The 13935-nt window shown below is 40.9% G+C and overlaps 1 protein-coding gene across 6 annotated transcripts in view; it reads right to left on the reverse strand.

Annotated features, from left to right (window-relative positions):
* ROBO1 (roundabout guidance receptor 1) overlaps positions 1-13612 on the reverse strand; it is a 696828-nt gene extending 683216 nt beyond the window's left edge. For 2 of the 6 annotated variants that reach the window (XM_061357729.1, XM_061357732.1), the window contains exon 1: positions 13181-13592. The gene's annotated coding sequence lies outside the window, so the exon portion shown is untranslated. Of the gene's footprint in view, positions 1-12527; positions 12632-12944 lie in introns of those variants that run through there. The other 4 variants (XM_061357727.1, XM_061357725.1, XM_061357726.1 and 1 more) reach the window with 4 other exon arrangements.
* Between the last annotated feature and the right edge of the window lie 323 nt (positions 13613-13935).

Raw genomic sequence — 13935 nt, forward strand, 5'->3', positions numbered from 1 at the left:
ACAGAACAGGTAAATGCTGTGGTAATGTGGACATAAGTTTGGGTCTCTACTCCTCTGCTACTTGTAAGAACTTAGATATCTTTGAAAATTCAATCTCTCTAGGAAGTTTAACTGAACAGTTGGATAGCAGATTCCAAGATTAGCTATAAACAGACAATGACTGTCATTGTAATTAATCAAGCTTTTCATCTTTACCTGCTTGAATCGTGTGAGAACAGCATAATTACAGGTACTGGACCCCACATATGTTGGCCAACACCACTGTGAAATCTAGCATGAGTAGCAGTGTGACCACGAGTCATTTGTATCGTATTCCCCTCCTGTCAAACAAGTTTTATCTTAAAGACTATGGCTTTATCAAATATGTATTCAATAAAATAACTTTGCAAAGAAGCAAGCAAAATGTATTCTACCCTGAGATGTTAAGTGTCTGAAGATAAACAACAATGAAAGATCAGATTTCTTATCAAAAGGAAACAGAATGGACAAAGGACTAAAGGATAGTAATATTATTAAAGGATTTCTGCAGCAGCACTTGCCCAAGCCACTCTTATTTAAAAAACAGAACAAAACAAAACACGACGAAACAGAACAAAAAGCCAAAATCTAAACCAAACACTATCAGCTTTGTGAAGAGATGAAAAAGGCCAGAATGTATACAGAGTACTTTGGCTGTATTTATTGTCTTTTAACATACAATATTGCATTGAAATCTCGCCTTGGAGGAAAAGTAGCACCTTTAAGCAGGTATTCTGTTTCTGTAGGGCATATAATACTTGAATATCTTTAACCTAATGTTTGAAGTTTACTTTCAAAGATTCTATTTTAAAGAATTGTATAGATGGTTTCATAATTTAATTAAAGGCTTACATGCTTTATTGAATGGACTCTTCATCATGTTCTGTTTACCAGCTTATGACTACAAAAATATTATTTAGGGAACATTAACCTCAATCTCATTTGAATCAAAACTTATAATTTTAAACTTTTAAAGGTAAGTTATCTTCCACATAAAATTACGAAAGAAAAGCAGATTTCAAACACAATGTAAAAATAACTGCCTATCAATCTTCCCTACCAGACATTCCACATTCATACTATCTTAGCCTGCAGATCCAATTATCCTCCAACATTTGCTGCTCAACCATGCTGAGATTATTCACCAGCCCTCCAGTTAGACTGTAATAAAAAGTCTGTAGGTGCATTTACACTCAGAGAGAAATCAGGTATAAATGCTAGCATTGCAGTCATCTCTCTGAGTTACATGCAAAGCCATAAACAGCAAAGTAATGAATTAGACTATTTCCAGCTATTTTATCCATTCATTTGCATTATATTTGAACTTGCTGATTTTAAAAAAACAAACAACTCTAGGTGCAGCATACCTTCAAGATGACCCAAAGGCCTTACAAATGAAAGAATATCATATGGAGGATATTTCCTCCTGTGCCCAGACAGCTGAAGAGTGGCTCCAACGTGGATATGTGATTACCCTCTGTAAAGGCAATCTCAGCTCTCTCTCACTATTTCTTTAAGCTTGACATTTTAACAAAGTATTCATACATACTGAAACTGCATTAACCTCTAAGATTATGTTCTGCACAAAAAACTGTCAGACTTTCTGCTTCTCAGCAAAAAAAATTAGCAGCAGATTAATGATAAAATGATTCCTGATACTCCAGTCTTCATGGTCTTTACTTACTGCAGTAGTTGTACATCATGTCAGAACAAAAACCTTCTGCCACAGGACACTGGTATACGTTGCCAAAAATGTCAGAACCACAGTTTTCAGCCCAAAGCCGCAACTATTTGAACTGCAGGAGTCATTTCATTAGCTGACAGCTGCAATAAGCTGTTCTTTCTCTATGTGGAGAAGCTACTGGTGGGAGGTACAATTTGCACAGGCATACTCCATAAATCATATACCACTTAAAGGAAAATATACTTAAGGAAACATTTACAAAGTACTCTGCAATATCTTTCCTATTTATTATCTTTACTTTCCTAGTGCATTCATGCCTTAACAGTTTGTAATCTAAAACTCGCAATGGACTTTAAAGACGTGAAAAATTCAGGAAAAGTCAAATTTTTGCCCCTGTTTGTACAATTTTTGCTGACCAAAGAATCTAGATCCTTGGTGTTTCTTGATGATCTATTTCTAGTGACTATATTCTTACTGATCTAGAGAAAGCAAAATAAAGTTCTTTAGTTACAGGTTGAAACTATGACAATGGCGTTTATTTACTGTGTTACTGCTATGTAAGGTAATATAAAATTGTAACTTGATATGGAACAACCTGAAAAAGGCACTGACACATTCCAAAACCATATGATATTAGTAAAATACAGCATTAACAAACACAGACCTTTTTTGAGTCTTTAATGCTGTGACAACATTTAGTCTCCTAATTATCTCAGGAAAGCTATGGACTGATACCAGTAATGATGGTGGTGGGAGTTGACTTCAGTGTCACAAACAAGCATTTGCCAGCCAGTACTGAGCCAAACAAGCAATAGGCCTTCAGATTTACCTTTTCAAATTGTTTCAAACATTTTTCATGGAAACCGTTGAAAACTGCTGGTGGGTAATAATGCAACCTTACACCCAGCTTTGTGAGTTTTTAAAATACGTATTACATTCAATGCATGAACCAAAGATGTGTGTAATCTCTATTCTTTCTTAATCTGAAACAGAGCATGCCAGAGAGGATTGGTATGGGCATTTTCTTCTGAATTACAGTCATTTTACTTCAAAGGATTAGTACAGAACAATTAAAAAACTATCACTGTTTAAAGAAGATTCTTGGAGAGGGGTGCCACATCTCTGCCACAAGCACATAACTACTTGTCGCAACGCAGAATACTTCCTAGTACCAAAGACTCTCAAAAGCAAAGCAGGGCAAAACAGGCACCTTAGTCCTGCTCTCCAGCAATGGCTCCAGCTAGCAGGTGGTTCAGACGGAGCAGCATTTAAGTCGGTTTAGCTACCTATAGAAGCAGTCCTTATCTGTACAGCTTTTTGAGCCATTTCAAGAAGTTATGGAGAGGAAGAAACATACAGTGCCATGGTTACTTATTTCTATTACTTTTCTCCAGAATTACTCAGAAAAGTATCTGTTCCACTAGAGGGAGGAGCAGGCTCAGGAACTGAGTTTCCAACTAGTGCTCCAGTGCCATGTACAACAGCAGCCTTATTCCTATGTGAAGGACGGTCTGTTGTCACTAAAGAGTGGAAAGGACAGCACTGGAAAATGAAAGTCTATTTATGCAGAAATGTTTTCTAACAACAAAAAAAAAAATCAAAAAAGAAAAAGGAAGATTCTCACCTGATGTATATTTGGTTTTCTGATTTTGTTTCTGGTTTTACTGAAAATGGGACGTGGTTTTAGTTACAGTCTTTCATGTTATATTTAGACTTCCAGGTCATGCTTTCCTTTGACATAGAGATTAAACTGCCTGGACAGAGCAGCAATGTGTAATTTATTTCCTCTTTTGGAAAAAGGGCATCATGTAGATGTTGGTTTTCATGTATTCTGTCTTATAGTTTCTTATTGTTAAGATTTGGTAACAAGATACTATCTTCATCTGAAAACCAGTGTGTATAAGAACTTATAGATTATTAATACGTTGTAAAGTATGAAGATATTAATATTTCTAATTCCAGTGTGTTCCACTGAAATATATTTGAAACAGAACAGATCTTCAGATTGCCGAAGTTCAATTTTTCCCTAAGAAAATTCAAAATCTACAAAGCCCCCATGTCAGAGTTTCTATATGGACACTGCACAGAGCAATATGGCAAGTTACGTAGTGAAGAGATTAAGGTTATTTACTATTGAAACTGTTTTCAGCAACTTTGGTTGGGATAAGTCCCCTGACTAGTTATTACAGCCCAAAGGAAGTAGGTTCATGAGAACAGCTGCATCTGATGTCGACAATCAAGGCTAGAAGGAGACATGGCTTTTGTCCAACCTATCCATCTCACCTGCCAGAGAGTAGCTATACCTGAAAAGGAGGATGTTTATGGAAGAGCTGGAACCTGGTATTCATTCCTTTCATCTCCACTCTCTGAAACAGTGGGCAGACTGATGTACCATCTCCCCTATGGGGCACATTGTGATAGCACCCATGCAAGTGACCTCTGTATGATGCTAAGCATAGTAGCATGCTACACCCTTCTCTTTGGATTTAACTAACAGCTATGACCTTTACGTCTTCTCCGAGGTGACTGAGAGATAGTCTTAAAACAAACTAACCAACTCTGTGTCATTTAATGAATCTAGACAAGACTCCAACAGAGTGCTGTATTTGAATAAGTAGGTGCAGTTCAATGTTGGCTCTGAGCTCCTTGGGCGATCAGATTCATAGTGCTTTAGCACGTACCCTTAGGAAGTCCTGTCTCTTACAGAGGTCACACTTGAATTTTCCCTGTAGCACATTCCATCAGGCCAGAATATTTGAGACATTATATAAGAAGCTTGGAAAATTTCTGGCTTTCCTAAGCCAAAGGCATTAAAATCCCTAGATATTAAGACATAAACCTTGAACTTGATGGGATGCAGGCAGTAGGGTCAATATGCTTATGGCAGCCCCAGCAGGAAATGTGCTGCATGATTTTATATTGCCTACTGTTTTCTAAATATTTAGGCTTTCATGCTTCTCATTACTGTAGCTCAGCCAAGAATCAATGAAGATCTGAGTAACTGAGGTCAACTGAAATCTTCCTGCATTCTCAGAGATGTGTGTGGGTTTGAACCATTCCCTCAGAAGTGTTATATTAGAGTCAGAATAAGACAAGAAAGAGTTTTACAGTCATCCACAATCATCTTAGCAGAACAGGGCAGTACTGTCTTGTATCAAACTACAAGAAACAGTTAGTGTTTGCATTTATTGTAAGTTATTCCTAACATCAGGGTAAGAAGACACATAGTCTGAGTTTAAAAATTCACTGTAGGGTCGTATAGACTTCAGTGAAAAGAAATCTGGACTATTGCACTATTCCTAAAGCATATCACTTCCCCTTCTGAATGTCTTGATCTGTGATGATACGCAGATGAGCAGAGCAAAGGTATAGGATTTACACTTGGTTCCTGTTGTCAGAAAAAACATTCTGACTAATATCATTCAATCATGGCTGGGCTTTCTCTGGATCAATGCAAGGTTAAGGCCACTGCCTTTTGATCTCTGCTCATTAGCACAGATCTTGTGGTCTCATTAGAGTTGGGTGATGCCAGGCATATAGGGTACTTTAGCAACAGTAGATTATGAACTATGTAGACTTACAAAAAGTATCATGCAAAAATTGATGTATTTTGCTTTGCAGTATTCTGTGTACCTTGGCATTGATCAAGATCAGTTTCACCTGGTTTCATCTTTTAAAGTGCTGCTTATTGCTGCAAGTTGCATAAAATGGAATCAATGGGCATAGGTAAAAAATAGTTATTGTATTTGCACTTACAGTTGTTTATTTAGTGAAGCAAATACATATCCATTATGATTTGTCCTAAAACAACCAAGGAGGGGTTGCAAAGATTTTCCCATCAGTGAAAAATCAGGGAGCTGCTTGGAGTCTACATTTTACCATACAAATATGTATTCGTGACCTCAGGTAATAAACATGAGATTTAGTGTAATAACAGTAGAAATCTAGTCAAGGATATTTAGGAAAACCACTCATAGAAAACAGTTGCAGTATTTAAATTAACAGTGTTTAAAATATTTTTTTTTACAGAAATACCTTTGTGAACTATGTTGTCAATGTGAATTAACAGTTGCATAGTTGCACATCGGCTCTCTCACACATGGCATTAAGGAATGATATCCTAGAGGAGTTATGGCCCCCAGAGAAAAGCCTTCAGACCACCTACTACAAAATTCTTCTACCAAAGATTTTGGGAGAATTATTGAAATCACATGGCAATTTCCATGCAAACACAAAAATATTTTAATCACATAAATACTAATATAAACACAACAAATTGCTTTCAAACTAGTAAGACTGAACGTAGATGATGGTTAAGTATGGAAAGGCATGAAAATGCCCGTCCTTCTCTTACCCATTTATGTTTAGTACATTTTAGTTTCTGTCACCAGAACTCTTAAGATTAAAAAACCCCACTATCCCAAAACATGTTCCACAGCTAAACTTTTTCCTTCTACCTCACGTACATTTCAAGATTGAAAGTTTTGTATTTCTCAAGTTAAAATAATTATAGACAGAGCTCTGTTCATTGTTGGGGCATTTTTTTAATATTTTCAACTAAGATAATGATTTAAGATAGAGAAATAACACTTATTCTACACATCATTCAGCAGCTAGGAAATTAAAATCCTGCTTTGGCTAATGTGTTGGAGACAACTCAATTATTAATGTAATACTTTTCATTTTACCATGATAGACCATGACTGTAAAATTTTGGAAAATGTATTTTTTTCCCCTCAGAAGAGGAACGCTTCTTGGTTTCGCTTGCCATCTAGTCATTTCCATTATTTAAATACATATTTTTCCTATGCTGATCTTCTCCTTACAATAACTGTTTTCTGTAACGAGATTTACTAAAGCACAGCAGCAATAAGCTATGGGTTACTCCAAGATATATTTTAGTAAGCAAAGATAAAATTAACTTGCAGTGTCAAATCTCCATGCAAGATGAAGAGTGTTTGGACTCTGTAATTCCTTCTGCCATACTTTCCATTCTCTCATTCCTCTCCTATTTCACTCAGAGGAAGTGTTCCTATCTTTTCAGAACAGAGTGTAGATAGTTCAAAAGTGTGACTTGCTTTCATCCATACATAGCACACCCAATCTGAAAGAAATTATTTGAAATAGTTTCTTCAGTGCTTCATTTTGATGCTGTAGGCAGTCAAACTCGATTACAGTACCATGAATAAGAAGCAGTGATACATTTTATCTCTCTTTAGACCTTATGTGCGCAACGTTTTCAATAACAGCTTTTGTCTTAGTATTAAAAACATTCAGAAGTGTTATTAGCCAAAAATACTTCGCTGCATCAGCAGCTTATCTGGGGACTGAAGTTGGCTTTATTTTATTCAAATAGTTAAGTTAGAACTGCCTGCAGTCCTGTCTGCCTGCAGACAATTTGTTTAATTTTCCTGTTTAATTTTTAACACAGGAAGGATTCTTTTTTGGTTGTCAGCTATGAAAACCAGAAACACAGCTTCAAAAGTCAAACCATGTCCTTCAATGCATTCATCGTTAAGAAAATTCTTGACACAGCCAGGGTGGATTTGAGGCATAAACTTGCAGAATAATTTATCTGAGTCACAACTACCAGTGGTGATAAATGAGAGTGAAAGGAGAGCATTTGGCTTTCAGATGTTAGGTTGGGTGTGGCAGGACTTGCAGTTAGAATCAGTTTAGTAAATTTGGAAAGTTTTATAAGGAATCAGAATCAGTTCACAACTCTTCTGTCCAGCTGTTCTTAGTAAAATCCTACTCTAAAGTCTTTGTGTTCTTAGAAGAAGGGCAAGTTACAAACAATACTGCCATTTGTTTAGATTTCCATATCTGCCAAGAACAGCACCATGTGCAGTGGATCTCCTCCTGTAGTTAGGTGATCTGTTCTTAGATGTATAGTGGAGGATCACTTTACCTTCCATGTTTAGTATTTTGGTGCTTTCTAACATTAAATTATTTTGAGTGTGAAAGACTTAATGAAGACTGTAATGAAGTTCCTTAAATCTTGTTTTTTTCTAGAATGCATTGCAGGACATAAAAAAGTGTGAGCACAGCAAGTTAGAGCATGCATGCTCACAGCCAGCTTCTTGCATTAACAAAGTTTTTTCCATTACCTTTCTATAGCTCCCCTTTTGAAAGGGAAGAGCTAGGAGAACAAAAAAGTTGACTATCGTGTCTGAGGTAAATCAGGCACATGAAATAGTAGAAGCATCTAAGTGTGATATATTAGATCAGACACTACAGAAAGATACTACTTTTTGAATATATAGTCATTGTTATAACAAACTTGTCAGTGTGAAAAGTTACCATTGTTGGCAACTGAATCCTGGTTACCAGATGAGACAAATTCTTCCTTACGCTATTTTTAGGAGTGGAGTAGACTTATTGTTATGGAGAGTAACAAAGATACAGACTTAAGTTCACTCTTTGTTCCCCCCACACAACTGTTTTTTCACTTATCAGAGGCTCTAAGAGCGAAAGTCAGAGCACGCAATGGATTTTATGAAAAATCATTTCCCCTAAATTCAAGAAAGTGATGTAGAAAAAGCCATGTTCTAATTGTTACTTAAGATGCTTCTCTCTTCAGCTTGAAAATTTCTCCAGAGAGATGGGGATGATGCAGAACTTTCTCAGCTAGGGAACTTGGATTAACCCCACAGCAATACAGAATCAAGATGAAAGGGCTTTTGAACTCAGTGCCATTCCTCAGCTGGTAGAAAACCCTGTGCTCTGAGCATAGTGAAGATCCAGGCAGCATGAAGCACAGTACAAACCATGGCAGCTACTTTACTTCAAAAGACTGAGGAGAAAATAAGGAATGATATATTGTGCAGGAATGGCTTCATGCAGAAGCAAGGTACCTCAATTCCAGCTACCCTCTTGCCAGAAATTCAGGTATCATGGCTCTTGCCAGCCCTAACAAATTAGGGCTCCACAGTTCTAGCAAATTATTTCATGTTGTGTTTCAAGAACACTTCAAGGAAGATGGGCAAGTGGCATCTTCCATCCCTATTATGCCAGGCTGCAAGGAGAAAGGCACTACACTTCAGGCCAAAATAACATGTAAGAACAGTCTGTGGCTCAGGAATTCAAGCACTTAGCTGAAGACGAGACTTTCGGGGCTCTGGATGGTAACTCCTTAGACCAATTTTTAACTTTGTAACTGCACGGTATTTGTCTGAAGCCAGTTCTTCCATAAGAGAAGTCAGACCAGAATTAGCAATACCTGCCCCAGGCTGGGGATAACCTGTAGGCTACCAAGTCACGCTGCAGTTTCCTCATTTTCCCTCTCCTGCCACAGTGATTTTGTTGGTGTAAGGATCAACTGAGTCAAGCAGGGGAAAAGGACAAATACACTCAATGTGCTCACTACTGACAGAGGAGAAAGCTAAAGGACGCCTGGGGAAATAAATATACCATCTGAAAACAAGAAAATCTCATGACTTGGTAGATCTCAAGCACAGACCTAGAAATGGCTAACAAAAGACAGATGATGCAGGACTGGAAACAAACAAACAGAAATGTCCTTATGGAAGATACACAGAGATGCCCAGCAAAGGCAGAGGGATGGTAGGTATGTACTCAGACTTCAATATGGATGAGGAGAGATTAATGAGTGAAGAACTTTGGAGGACAGAGAGAGTTAATTGAGGCAAACGACTGATGTGTTTCACAAACTAGAAACTGACAGTGGTGAGAGAGAGCTGATGGGTAGGGAAAGAAAGATTTATGGACTGAGCAGACAAATATATGTTCAAATCCACTCAAATTGGTTAAGCTATTACGGAAAGCAGAAAGACATGGCAAAACCATTAGACCACAAGCTCCTTCTGAACCTGGAACTGGGTGCTCAATTCTATAGAGCCTAATACGTGTAAAAATAAAGTGTTCACAAATAAAATTACCAAGAAAGTTTAGTCTTGATCTGAATTTATTCTAATATTTTCCTTAACAGAGGAGATAAAAATATTTAAAGTTGTTGCTCCTGTATGTTAATAAAGATGTAGTAAAGATCAAAGTAACAATGATATAAAGATACAAGTTAATACAAAGACACATACTACAAATATTTAGAAAATAACGACGATTTGCAGTTTAAGCCACAGAACAAGCTATCTGGAGAAGATATACAGGTGGGAAAAGTAAGTTTAAACCCACTTTATTTAACTTTTCAACTCTTTTTTTCACAAACATAGGTTTGTAGCCCCTGATGGATTGACACATTACACATGTAACTTCCATCACCTGCTACCTGGGAGTCCAGGTCTGGCTCTAAACAAAGCAAGATGAGATTGCTAGGTATTTCTGAGGACACAGAAAGCACTTAAAAGAGCAAGTGTAAGAGTTGGGCAAACAAAAAATCACGGTTTCCCAATCATTTTCATGTTTTGACCTAAGGACTCCTTTGCTTGACAGCTGACTCCACCCCAGAAGGATCACAGCCTGTAGAATTCCTCTCACATAAAAAGGCAGGAAAATACAAAACCCATCCTCCTCCCACCTTTTTTTTTTTTTTTTACCCTCTTTTTTCTCCTTTTTACACACTTTCCTAATGAACTATACAAGGTTGATAAATTTATACCTGCCACTGCCACAACAAATAAGTCATGGAAACCAAGACAGAAGAAGAAATACTCTCTACTCTAAGTTCTGTATAATACTTTACACATGAAGAAAGTGTATAGCATTTGCTCATCTATGTACACTGAAATTTTCCATTGTTCCCACAAAGCCTCACCTCAACCCCCCACCCCCGAGTCTCCTGTGGCTAATGCACTTGCCTTTCTTGCTTAGGCTGAAGTTCAGATGTGCACATATGCCTTGAAAAGTTATTCAAAGGAAGTACTTCCTATATAAAATGTCCATGTGGATTTATATTGCTTGTTGTGGTCCAAATCCAGTTACAGCAAGTCAATATGAAAAGTCCACCAAGTGAAGAAAAACCAAGATAAAATGCAGGAATAGATGAAATAATATCAGCAAAGAAAAGCAACAGAACTCAAATGTTAAGAGTTCAGTTACCTTTAAAAACCTATTGGGAGACTACGTCTAATAAACCTTTTGTTTATGCCTTGGTGAAGACACTTACAGATCCCTCACTGCAAAATTGGTTGAGTCCTCATTTCTCCAATATTCAACTGGTCGATATCCAATATTGAGGATTCAATATTACAAAAGAAAACAAATGGTAAGAGTTCAAATTTCTCCTCACTGACTAAAAAGGTCAATCAACAAGCACTGAGCTGTTTCACATTGACACAACAGTGTCCTCTTTTTTTTTGTGAGTATTCTTATGGAAATCAGCGCAGCTTCTGGGCATCAGTCATGGTACCAAAAATGCTTTCAGGAGTGTTATTGTAGGGGCTTGGGACACAATTGCTACACAATTAGCAGAAGCTTGGCAGTGTTTGCTGAAACACTGAAAAGCAATGAACCTCTCTGAGAATCACTAGAATCATTTTATTAGCTTTCTGCCTTCCTTCCTTCCTTGTCCCTAATCACTAAAAGATAAGTCTCTTTCCACACTCTTAAAGCCTGTTTACACCAGCGTAATGCCCCTGGAGTTTACAGCAGTGTAAGATGCAAGTAGAAAACATGCATGCAGCCAAATAAAAAATGAATTAAGAAGCATGTAGTTAAAAAAAAAAAAAAGCCAGACATGACGGTTGGAAATTAGCCTTTTTTTCTCCATAATATAACAGGACATTCTTAACCTGTTTTGTCTACAAACTGCATTCAACAAAAACTTCTTTTTCCTTAATGAAGAGTGTGTACTTCTGTTTAATAAGAAGCCTTCTCAGGTGGCAGCTCTTGCCTATCAGTTCAACCTCAACATGCACAATGAGCTAGGATTAGAGAACTGTGCCTTCTAGCCACACATCTGTGAAAAGCAGGTATGTCACAAAACATACCCCACCTTCACCCAAAACCTCTAAAGTTCTTCAATGTCCTCAGAATGACCAGCAACTTTAAAGAATTACTTTCTCCAACTGAAATGTGAAACACGAGCAGGTGAAATTAAAATGAAAAACATCTCAAGCCTATTTAAATCAATTTTTTGAGCCTTAACACAGCCCAGTGAACATGGAGAAAAAAAATAACCAACATTTTACAAAAACACGGATACTGCTCCTGTGAAACTTGAATGCGCTCTGATTTTCGCAGATGCGTTTTGCATTTCTCCCTTCGTAGTCCATTTGTTTTAATTCAGCAGCCTCACACTCAGGTGCGGCAACACCTCTGCTGCTGACCCTGCACCTACGGAGACGCTTGTGCTTGACCCTCCCGCCTGCCCAAACCGCCAAGGGGACGAGCGAGGCAGTCGAGAGGAGAGGAGAGGACCCACGCCCCCTACACCCCTTCCGCTCCGCAGCCCCCAGCACCGCCCGCCACCCCTCGGCGCGCAAAACTGCGCGGGGCTCGGTTCCCGTCCCTGGCAGTGCCGGGCCAGGGCAGTGCTCCGTGCGCGCAGCGCCGAGTATCCTCCGCGGGGGCGCTGCCCCACGGGGCGGGAGCGGCGCGGGTTTGCGGCACTGCAGCAGCAGCTGCTGCAGCGGAGCCGGAGACCTCCCTCTTCCTCCTCCTCCTGCTGCTGCTCCTTCTCCACCCCTGCCGCGCCGGGGACCCTCCATTGTGCGGGAGGCCGCACACCAGCGGACTGCGACTCCCCCTCCCGCCCTCGGCCTCAAGCCCTTGCGCAGAGGAGCCGCTCCCCTCCCCAGCACCCCAAGTGGGTGCGCTATCATAGTCCCCTCTCCCGTGCTGTCGCTATTTCTAAAGATACTTCTATACCTATGGACACACACACATATACGCATCTTTCCCCCACCGTCCCATTGCATTTCGGTGTCCGCCCCGCAGGGGATCGGCACCGGCTGGGGAGGAGGAGGGTGCTTCCCCTGGCGGAACGGCTCCCGGCGGCGGCATCCCCACGACAAGGGAGAAGGTTATGGCAAGCGCAGCGAAAACAAAGCCGTCGCTTCTGGCTCCGGTCCCCGGGATGCGGGGATCGCCCCGCCAGAAGTTGCGGTGCCGATTCCCGGTCCGCGGCCGCGGGAGACTGTCAGACTGGGAAGCACCCGAGATCGCCCTAGGGGCCGGCGGGCACAGCGGGGGAGGGACCCAGCTACTCAGCGGTGAAACTTCTTTGTTAATAACAGCCGAGCCGAAGGGCGGCAATAAAGCTGGGGCCGCCGTCCCGCGGAAACCCCGGCAACTTCCCAGACAATAAGGCCGCCGCAGGTACCTGCGGAGAAACTTGTTGGACCGTTCCCTCCGCTGCCCCTGCGCGCTGGTCCCTGCAGCATCCCCTTCTCCCGCTGTGACCTCTCCCGGCGCCGCCGAGAAACTGTTGCCTCGCCCGGACCCGGTGCTCGAGAGCGGCCGAGAGGGGAGCGGATCCCCCCCCACCCCACACACGCCCCTCGGGGCTGCAGGAGAGAGCCTCGCACCGGTCGGTACTTCGATAGTTGGGGGACTTACCCTCCGGGCTCAGTAGGCTCTCAGAAAACTAGCGGTTCCGTCATCCCGACAGTCCTTTGCAACTTTCCTTGCATAGAGCGAGGATGTATCTATAGGTACTTGTACGGAGAGAGAGAGAGAGGGAGGGAGAAAGCGCGCGTAAGACGACAAGCAGTTGAGGAGACTTTTGAATAAAAGGGGGATGAAACTGGATGTCTTCCCAGTATCAGGACCCTAGGAATAAAAATAAAAAAATAAATAATAATAAAATCCTTCTTCAGGAGAGAATTCTTTGAGGCCCGCTATCTGTATTGCTGCTGCTAGCGCGCAGGGCGGGAGGCATCGCATACAGATAGATCCAAGTGGCCGCGTCAGCCGGCGGGCGCGGAGGGGCCCCGGGTCCTGCTGCTACGGCGCCGGGAACTACAAAGCCGCCGAGCAGCGGCGAGCGGCTCCGGGGAGGGCACGGTCTGGGGGAACGGGAGGGGAGGAGGGGGAAAGCGAGAGGGAGAAGGAAGGAGGGGGAAACAGGGGGGCGGCCGCGGGGGCCAAGTCCCCTTTAATTGATTCGTTACCTCTGCTATTGTAATACATGTTGCAATGTTTAAGCGGGAGAAAGGCACATTATAAACGGATGTCATGCAATCTCCCCTTTCATAGCTGCTCTTGCATGGCTATTGTGCAGTCCGGTATGAGCAATGTGACTGATTTTTAAGAATAGGGCTTTATTTGTCTGTAGCTTTTTATTTTCCCCTGCACTGTCAAAATTGTCCGTC

This window comes from Neopsephotus bourkii, unplaced genomic scaffold (genome assembly GCF_033783945.1).
Source record: "Neopsephotus bourkii isolate Nb327-2 ecotype Australia unplaced genomic scaffold, CSIRO-AGI_Nbou_v1 NB_911, whole genome shotgun sequence".
Lineage (NCBI taxonomy): Eukaryota > Metazoa > Chordata > Aves > Psittaciformes > Psittacidae > Neopsephotus > Neopsephotus bourkii.